Source organism: Tupaia chinensis, unplaced genomic scaffold, assembly GCF_000334495.1.
Source record: "Tupaia chinensis unplaced genomic scaffold, TupChi_1.0 Scaffold000160_1, whole genome shotgun sequence".
Taxonomy (NCBI): domain Eukaryota; kingdom Metazoa; phylum Chordata; class Mammalia; order Scandentia; family Tupaiidae; genus Tupaia; species Tupaia belangeri.
Window position 1 is genome coordinate 962,883 of NW_006159631.1, and position 9,880 is coordinate 972,762.

Consider the following 9,880-nt stretch of genomic DNA (forward strand, 5'->3'; position numbering starts at 1 on the left):
ATTTAATAGACAAAAAATGAAGTTATCTGTTGATGATAATGTATATGGTAATGTCCATGAATTGACTAATATTAGTATATTCATGCTTACAAAAATCATGCTGTACACTGTAAAGATGTACAGTGATTAAATGTAAATAGAAAACTACACTGAAAAAAAGGAAACAGTTGATAGAATTGTGGAATAATTTTATTCTTGAAACACAATTTTTAAATGTTGACGAAGTAAAATTTAAGTTAATAAAGATGAAAATATTTCATTAATTAGAATAAGACTAATTAACATTGCCCTGCAATTAGTTATCACCCATATATTCAGAAAAAGTTTCAATCTTGGGACCAGCAGTTAGCGTAATGGCTATGTTGTTGGACTCCCACATAGTTGACCGCGGTTGAGTCCCGGACCCAGAGTCTTAAACTCACGCTGGGCGCATGTGTGTGCGTGCCCAAGATCCTGAGAGGAGAATAGAGGAGAAGGGATTGCGGCGTGGCCATCCTCCCTGGAGGGCGATTTCTCGCTTTCTATCTCGCTGTCTCTCTGTGTCTGTCTGGCGAGTGCACACCCCCTATAGCAAAAACCTCTCCAAAAAAAAAAAAAAGAAAGAAAAAAAGAAAAGAAAGTATATTTTGGATGTAATCCTCTAGATTAAAACAAATAATACTGAAAAAACACACAGAGAAATATCATGAGGCCAGAGGGTGGCACATTCATAAAGTGCAATGCTCTCCAAGACTGACCCACATAAAACAGTTCCAAATTCATGTCCAGAGACATCCCTGAGTACACCAGGAATGCAGGTACCTGTGATCCAAGACTGGACAGATCTGGGTGTGAATCACACTTGCTAGAGTGCTGTCTTTATCACTCTCTGTCTCTTTTCTCTGTCTCTCAGAAAAATAGAAAAACAACAAAGAAACAGCCTTTATATGTTATTATGTAACTTAAAAAATGTTTTGGAAGAATTATTTATTTGTCTTTATTGTTATTATTGTTTTCTTAAATTTGCAATAGAGCATAGGCACTCACCAGAGACAGAGAAAATGAGAGAGAGAGAAAGAGGAAAAGTGAGAAAGCAAGCTGCCAGGTCCAGGACTTGTACTGTGGTCAGCCAAAGGGAGTCCAGTATCGTAACCACGACACCACTCACTGTCCTCATTTTGTAACTTTTTAAAAAGATTTTTTTGTCTTTTAAAAAAATAATTATTTATTTTATTTTATTTATCATTACTATTATTTTTTAGTTTGCTATAGGGCACACACCCTCATGAGGGAGAGAAGGAAAGTGAGAAAGGAAGCTACCAGGCCCAGGACTTGAACCATTTTCAGCCATGTAGGAGTACAACACTTCAACCACCATACCTCTTACTTCCCCCACTTTTTAAAAATCCAACTGCTATATTACATTTAAATACAAAGGAGAAAATTACTTTATCATGTTCTAGAGTGCCCAAACCAAATTGAGTTATTTGGCCTTGGTCAGTCACATTGGGAAAGCCACCAAACCCCAATTAATTTAGTTATCTTCAGGTTACGGTATTCAGTTACAATGGAAGGAACATGTTTAGTATTACTGGCATTGAGAGAAATTTCAAATTCAGAATTGGAATTACAAATGAACTTGCAGCTAGAAACATTCACATATGATCCTTGAAAGACATGCAATTCTTGTAATTCTGAATTTCATCTGAAATGTAATATTAACAAATAAAGTCCACCATTTCTTTGTTTCCTTTTCTTTTCTTTTTTCTTTTTTCTTTTTCTTTTTTTTAGGGAGATATTTTGCTTTAAGGCACTCACCAGAGAGACAGAGAAAGACAGAAAGCAAGAAATCCTCCCCAAGGGAGATGGTCATGCCATAATCCCTTCTCCATTCTCCTCTACAAATTTTAGGTATGCATGCACATGTGCCGAGTATAAGGTTCAAGCCTCTGGGTCCAAGACCACAATAAGCCTTGTGGGAGTTCATTACTCCATCTGCTGGTCCCAAGTCCACTGTTTCTTAAATTCATCAGAGTCCACCATTTCTTAAATTCATCAGCTTACCCTGCTTTCTGAATACTGGCCGAAGAGCTATTTCCACATGATCAAACCAAACATTTTGCAATCTATCTTGACTCCATTATACCCATTCATAAACTTATATAAGATGTACTTAAAAATCAATATTTAGATTATGAAAGAAGACACTAACAGAATTTATTGAGGAATCTCCCTATCTCTCAATGTGATCAGCAACTAACGGAGTCTAAGGATTTAAGAGCAATAAAGCACAATACACAATTTTTAGCCTCAGCACTAAAGAAAAGGCATATACTTCTTACCTACTCACAAATAGCATTTTCCCATGTTGAGAGTCAGTGATGATTTCTCCAGTCACCAACTTCCTCACCAATCCACTTGAGCCACTGTGTACATTTTCCCAGATGACCTTCCCAGGGCTTATCATATTGGCTTGAGGGTGATGGAAGAAACACCAATACATACAATAATCTATGGCTCAATTTGGGACCATAGAAAGCTTCAGAAAGATACTTGCCCATGAGTTCTGATCTGGATACTCATGTCTTGGGTAAAGCTTATTCATTCACCAATCTAGGAGTATGGCTGAAAGTGAAATGTGTCATACACATCTCGTCCTCCAGCTTCCCAGATTTAAAAGTCACAAAGATATTGGTCTATGTATTTGGCAACCCAGCCCCATAGGTGACAACACTCCTGTTAGGGAACATGTGCATCTTTGCAGTACCGTATTCAGCATAAGGCTGTGGGGTGAGCTGGGGAAATCAATTTTTTTAACATGGGAACTTCTTTTCTCCTTTTCTTTTCTTCTTCTTCTTCTTCAAGGAATTATCTCTTCTTTTGAGGGGTTTTGTCTTTTTTATTAATTTTTAAATTATTATTCATACATTAAATCACTATAAGTCATTTAGATTGTTAAGAGACTTTACCCAGCATGATATACACCGCATTACAGTCCAGTTGAGACTTTTATACACATCCTCATCAACAGATAAAAGACTTTATCTGTGTCCCACAACCGTCTTACCTCTCCATTTTCCCCCAAATTTACTTTTCCATACTCTTCCCCTCCCACGCTCTCTTTCCACTTTGTCTCTAGTGTCCATTACAATTTTTAATATGTTTATGTTCTCCAGTCTTTCAGTCTCTATCATAGAGTGCAGTCAGTATATGTTAAGTGGAGACATACAATATCTCTGTTACATAGCCTGACTTGCTTCACTCAACAACAAGTCTTCCATATTTGTCCACGATTATTGTCTGTGCTTTGGGGGTCTTGCTTAAGAAATCTTTGCCTACCCCCAGTGTCTCTCAGAGTCTCCCCAGTGTTTCCACCAGTAGTTTTATAGTTCGGGGTCTTAGGTTTAGATATTTGATCCACTTTGATTTGATTTTTGTTAATGGTGACAGATAGGGGTTCAGAATCATCTTTCCACAGGTGGATACTAAGTTTTTCCAGCATCATTTACTAAAGTTTTCCTTTTCCCACTGAATTTACTGGTACTTTTTGTCGAAGATGAGTTGGTTGTATGTTTTGGGGTTTATTTCTGGAGTCTCTGCTCTGTTCCATTGGTCCTAATGTCTGTTTTTGTGCCAATACCATGGTGTTTTGTTTATCACTGTTTTGTAATATATTTTTGGGTCAGCAAGTGAGATGTCACCTACTCCAGTCTTCTTGTGCAAGATGGCTTTAGCAAAATGGAATCTTTTATGATTTCAGACAACTTCTAAGATTGTCTTTTCTAGATCTGTGAATAATATCTCTTGTAATTTTATAGGGGTTGCATTTAACATGTAGATTAATTTGGATAGGATTGCCATTTTGCTTAGGAAATCATATCAGATATATTCAGTGTGAAGAGTACTCCACCTGTGGGCAGTAGAAAGAATCATTGTTCCATCTTTAGGTTGGTCGTTTCTTATTTGCTTAGCTTACCAATTTCCAGCTTCATTCTTTAAGATAAACTTATCAAAGAAAACAAGTTGGCTCTCTGGATCATAAAACCAATTATAGTTGGAATCTGCTATACCCACAGTCCTTTGGAAGCCTGATAATGGGTAGTATAATAGAACTAAGAGTGCATTTTTGACCAGTTATTATCCACAATGTTGATATTAAAATGATGCTAGGCCAGAAAAAAACATATTGTGTGATTGATTCAGCTATGTAGCTACCATAGCCTACACCTTCATCAAAAAAGCCATCAACAATATGATTTAATAGAAACATGGTCTTTTCCATTACATTCACTACACTTGATTCCATATATTGGCTGTAGATCCTTTATCAATCCTGTCACCAATGTCTTTTTGAGTAATGTGATCATATTAGTAGCTTGGTGGTTATGGCAGTGCTATTTGTCCCATGAGCAAACTTCGGAATACTCATACTGATATGGAAGGACCATGAATTCATGAATAACTCGGGGCTGATAGCTGCCTGAAGTTTTCTACCCTCCTGCAAATTTACTGACCCTCCCTAGAGCTACAGGATTATCTGAAAACCTTGATAGGATTAGTATCTTGGATGTATTAGTACTTTGAATGGATTATTACCTTAAACAGATTAGACTACCTGCTTCTCTTACTCCTCCCTTTGATGCTGTGTAGGGCAGGATCTAAGCCCAATCTCCACCCTAGGACTTCACCTTCCTCGATTCCCCCATAAAAGACTGTGTCCAATCCCAAGTTGGGGCCAGAGAACTAACTCCTCCATGCCCACTGATGTAATAAATAGCTCTTCTAATCTCTCTGAGTGCTGCTTTCTATTTCTTGGTGTGTGGTTTTCTGTAACAATACGTTTTCTCAGTAATAACCCATATTTTCCCCAGATATGTTTGTCTTTGATGATTATCTAATAAGTTATATAAAAAGTCAAAGGCAATGATGAAACTGGTTTAAGAATAGTCTGTTGAAATCTCATCCCCCAGCACATTCTTGACTTGCCAGTCTTTGTAACCAATTATCCTGTCTATGTATTCCTAAACAAATTTAAAGTCAACTTCATCTTCTGAATACAACAGTAAAGGAGGCAGATTGTTACCATAAATTTCATTCCACTTGGCAGCAAAATCAGCATGCTTGAGTGGAGGTAGGTAGCATGTTGAGTTGGACACCATAACTGTCACTCTACATCTAATAGCTTTAAAGAGATGCAAATGGCTTGTGCCTGGGCTTCTCCAGTATCAAAATATAAACTTGAATAAAGTATATTTAAAATCATAAAGGACTGGGTCTGAAGTCTTGCACTTTCTATGTCTTAAACTGAACTATATCATCTATGAAAACTGTCCAGAATAATTGCTTAATGATTTTTCAAAAGTAGAGAAAACAGACATAACTAAAGCTAAAAATACAAAATGTCCTGGAAACATTAATGCCATGATCCACTGGTGATTTCCTTTCCTTAGGCAAACATGTCAAACATAGTTCTCAAGAGGTTTCCCATCTGGTTAGTATAAAATGTACATTAAAAAAATATCTATTCACTCAACTCAGGAGAATGAAAATACATGAAGAAAAGACTGCTAGATCAAAAAGACATAGACTGTAGCACAACAATTGTTGTGGATTTCAACAACCCATTCTCTCCTTTGGACTGATTATCTAGACAAAACAAAAAAAAAAGCAAAGAGTTACAGGATCTAAATGACACCATATATCAAAAGAACTTGACAGATATTGATAGACCCTTCCACAAAAACTACCTCGAAGATGAGTTGGTTGTATGTTTTGGGGTTTATTTCTGGAGTCTCTGCTCTGTTCCATTGGTCCTAATGTCTGTTTTTGTGCCAATACCATGGTGTTTTGTTTATCACTGTTTTGTAATATATTTTTGGGTCAGCAAGTGAGATGTCACCTACTCCAGTCTTCTTGTGCAAGATGGCTTTAGCAAAATGGAATCTTTTATGATTTCAGACAACTTCTAAGATTGTCTTTTCTAGATCTGTGAATAATATCTCTTGTAATTTTATAGGGGTTGCATTTAACATGTAGATTAATTTGGATAGGATTGCCATTTTGCTGGGGAAATCATATCAGATATATTCAGTGTGAAGAGTACTCCACCTGTGGGCAGTAGAAAGAATCATTGTTCCATCTTTAGGTTGGTCGTTTCTTATTTGCTTAGCTTACCAATTTCCAGCTTCATTCTTTAAGATAAACTTATCAAAGAAAACAAGTTGGCTCTCTGGATCATAAAACCAATTATAGTTGGAATCTGCTATACCCACAGTCCTTTGGAAGCCTGATAATGGGTAGTATAATAGAACTAAGAGTGCATTTTTGACCAGTTATTATCCACAATGTTGATATTAAAATGATGCTAGGCCAGAAAAAAACATATTGTGTGATTGATTCAGCTATGTAGCTACCATAGCCTACACCTTCATCAAAAAAGCCATCAACAATATGATTTAATAGAAACATGGTCTTTTCCATTACATTCACTACACTTGATTCCATATATTGGCTGTAGATCCTTTATCAATCCTGTCACCAATGTCTTTTTGAGTAATGTGATCATATTAGTAGCTTGGTGGTTATGGCAGTGCTATTTGTCCCATGAGCAAACTTCGGAATACTCATACTGATATGGAAGGACCATGAATTCATGAATAACTCGGGGCTGATAGCTGCCTGAAGTTTTCTACCCTCCTGCAAATTTACTGACCCTCCCTAGAGCTACAGGATTATCTGAAAACCTTGATAGGATTAGTATCTTGGATGTATTAGTACTTTGAATGGATTATTACCTTAAACAGATTAGACTACCTGCTTCTCTGACTCCTCCCTTTGATGCTGTGTAGGGCAGGATCTAAGCCCAATCTCCACCCTAGGACTTCACCTTCCTCGATTCCCCCATAAAAGACTGTGTCCAATCCCAAGTTGGGGCCAGAGAACTAACTCCTCCATGCCCACTGATGTAATAAATAGCTCTTCTAATCTCTCTGAGTGCTGCTTTCTATTTCTTGGTGTGTGGTTTTCTGTAACAATACGTTTTCTCAGTAATAACCCATATTTTCCCCAGATATGTTTGTCTTTGATGATTATCTAATAAGTTATATAAAAAGTCAAAGGCAATGATGAAACTGGTTTAAGAATAGTCTGTTGAAATCTCATCCATCAGCACATTCTTGACTTGCCAGTCTTTGTAACCAATTATCCTGTCTATGTATTCCTAAACAAATTTAAAGTCAACTTCATCTTCTGAATACAACAGTAAAGGAGGCAGATTGTTACCATAAATTTCATTCCACTTGGCAGCAAAATCAGCATGCTTGAGTGGAGGTAGGTAGCATGTTGAGTTGGACACCATAACTGTCACTCTACATCTAATAGCTTTAAAGAGATGCAAATGGCTTGTGCCTGGGCTTCTCCAGTATCAAAATATAAACTTGAATAAAGTATATTTAAAATCATAAAGGACTGGGTCTGAAGTCTTGCACTTTCTATGTCTTAAACTGAACTATATCATCTATGAAAACTGTCCAGAATAATTGCTTAATGATTTTTCAAAAGTAGAGAAAACAGACATAACTAAAGCTAAAAATACAAAATGTCCTGGAAACATTAATGCCATGATCCACTGGTGATTTCCTTTCCTTAGGCAAACATGTCAAACATAGTTCTCAAGAGGTTTCCCATCTGGTTAGTATAAAATGTACATTAAAAAAATATCTATTCACTCAACTCAGGAGAATGAAAATACATGAAGAAAAGACTGCTAGATCAAAAAGACATAGACTGTAGCACAACAATTGTTGTGGATTTCAACAACCCATTCTCTCCTTTGGACTGATTATCTAGACAAAACAAAAAAAAAAGCAAAGAGTTACAGGATCTAAATGACACCATATATCAAAAGAACTTGACAGATGTAGATAGACCCTTCCACAAAAACTACCTCTGCATGTAACCTTTTTGGAGACTGACCATATCATAGGGCACACAACAAGCCTTCACTGATTCCAAGACATAGAAGAAACTATATCCAGCATCTTCTCTGAACATGATGGAATTAAACTTGATAAAAATGTCAGAAAATAGCCTTAAAAATACACAAACATTGGAAACTAAACAATGTACTCCTGAATGACTTCACAACTACTGAAAAAATTAAGACTGAAATCAGAAGATTAATACAAACCAATGATATTGAGTACACATGTTTCCATAATCTATGAGACACAGTGAAAGCAGTCATAACAGGGATGTTTATAGCAATTAATACAACTAAGAAAAAGATTTTTTAAAAGGCATATAGACAATTTAAAATCATACCTCAGAAATTTGGAAAAACAACAACAACAAAATCCAAAAAAGTCTCAGTAGAAAAGAAATAATAAAGATTTGAGGAGAAAAAAAAAGAAATCAACATGCAGAAAACAAAACCTGATTCTTTGAAAACATAAACAAAATTGATACACCATTAGCTAGAGTGATTAACAAGACTGAAAGAAACCAAATAAATCAAATTTGCAATTAAACAGGCACTATTAAAATAGGTATGATAGAAAGAAATCATTAGAGAATATGACAAACTATATGTCAATAAACAAAACCTGAATGTGATTAATAAATTCCTGGACACATCCTATATCAAAATTGAGTAAGGAAGACATAGAAAGCCTGAATAGACCCATGAGAAGCAATGAGAGGTCCTGAGATGTATATCAAACTTGAGCTGTGAAATATTGCTTTTCTTGACCAAAAATTAAGATTTTTGCTGAGACGTCCTCCTCCAGATTCATTTCTAGCGGCCTCTATGCACTATGTTTCTAGACAGGTCCAAGTGAACAGAATTTAAATATCTGAATACTATTAGGATCAGAATATTCCCACTAAATCTAATGTAAAAAGAGTGAAAACGGGATGAAACAGAGATTGCAGATTACTTTCTTCTGCACACTTCTGAACACTAAGATTGAACTTCAAGAATTAGGAAGAGAGAACCAGCAGTTAGCGTAATGCTATGTCGCTGGATTCCCACATAGTCAACTGCGGTTCGCCCTGGACCCGGTGGCTTAGAACTCACGCTGGGCACGTGTGCGTGCATGCCCAAGATCCAAAGAGGAGAATGGAGGAGAAGGGATTGCAGTGTGACAATCCCTCCTGGGAGGGTGATTTCTTGCTTTCTGTCTCTATGTCTCTCTCTGTCTGTCTGGCAAGCGCACATGCCCTACAGCGAAAAAAACCTCTCCAAAAAAAAAAAAAAAAGAATTAGGAAGAAAGGCACCATCCATCAGATGAATAGAAATCACTGCAGGGTTACAAGAAATATGGGAAAGTGAGAAAATACCTCTTCTCCAAGGGAAAAGAATAACTGTTGTTCATTCTCAGATAGTACAATGAAACTCATGGAAATGTCTGATAAAGAATTTGGAGTATTCATTAGTGACAAAGGTAGCAAAAGTGGAAGAGAAGAGACACAATGAACTGCAGAAGAAGCTGGATAAAGAAGATAATAAGTTACAGGAGGTGAAGAAATTCTTGCAAGATCTAAAAGAGAAAATACACACTATATAAAAGAATCAAACGGAGCTATTAGAGATGAAGGCTATAATACAGGAAGTCAAAAATCTCCCTTAAAAGTATTAAAGTCAGAATAGGTCATATAAAAAATTGTCTCAGATGTAGAAGATAGAATCGCTGACCTAGAAAAATCCTCCACGAAGACTGAGAAAATTGTTCCCCCAAAATGAGAATAATATACGAGAAATACTAGATACCATCGAACATCCAAACATCCGGTTAATTGGTATCCCCGGAGGTGAAGAGACTCATAAGGGCATTGATAATCTATTCCATGAAATCCTGCAAGAAAAGTTTCCAAACCTAGAGAGGCATTCAAAAATCCAGT

At 36.5% G+C, this 9,880-nt stretch overlaps 2 pseudogenes; both read right to left on the reverse strand.

The window, feature by feature from the left end:
• Positions 1-1,346: 1,346 nt before the first annotated feature.
• On the reverse strand, positions 1,347-5,402 carry LOC102487371 (dermatan-sulfate epimerase-like protein; annotated as a pseudogene).
• Positions 5,403-5,592: 190 nt separating this feature from the next.
• Positions 5,593-7,600, reverse strand: LOC102487781 (dermatan-sulfate epimerase-like protein; annotated as a pseudogene).
• Between the last annotated feature and the right edge of the window lie 2,280 nt (positions 7,601-9,880).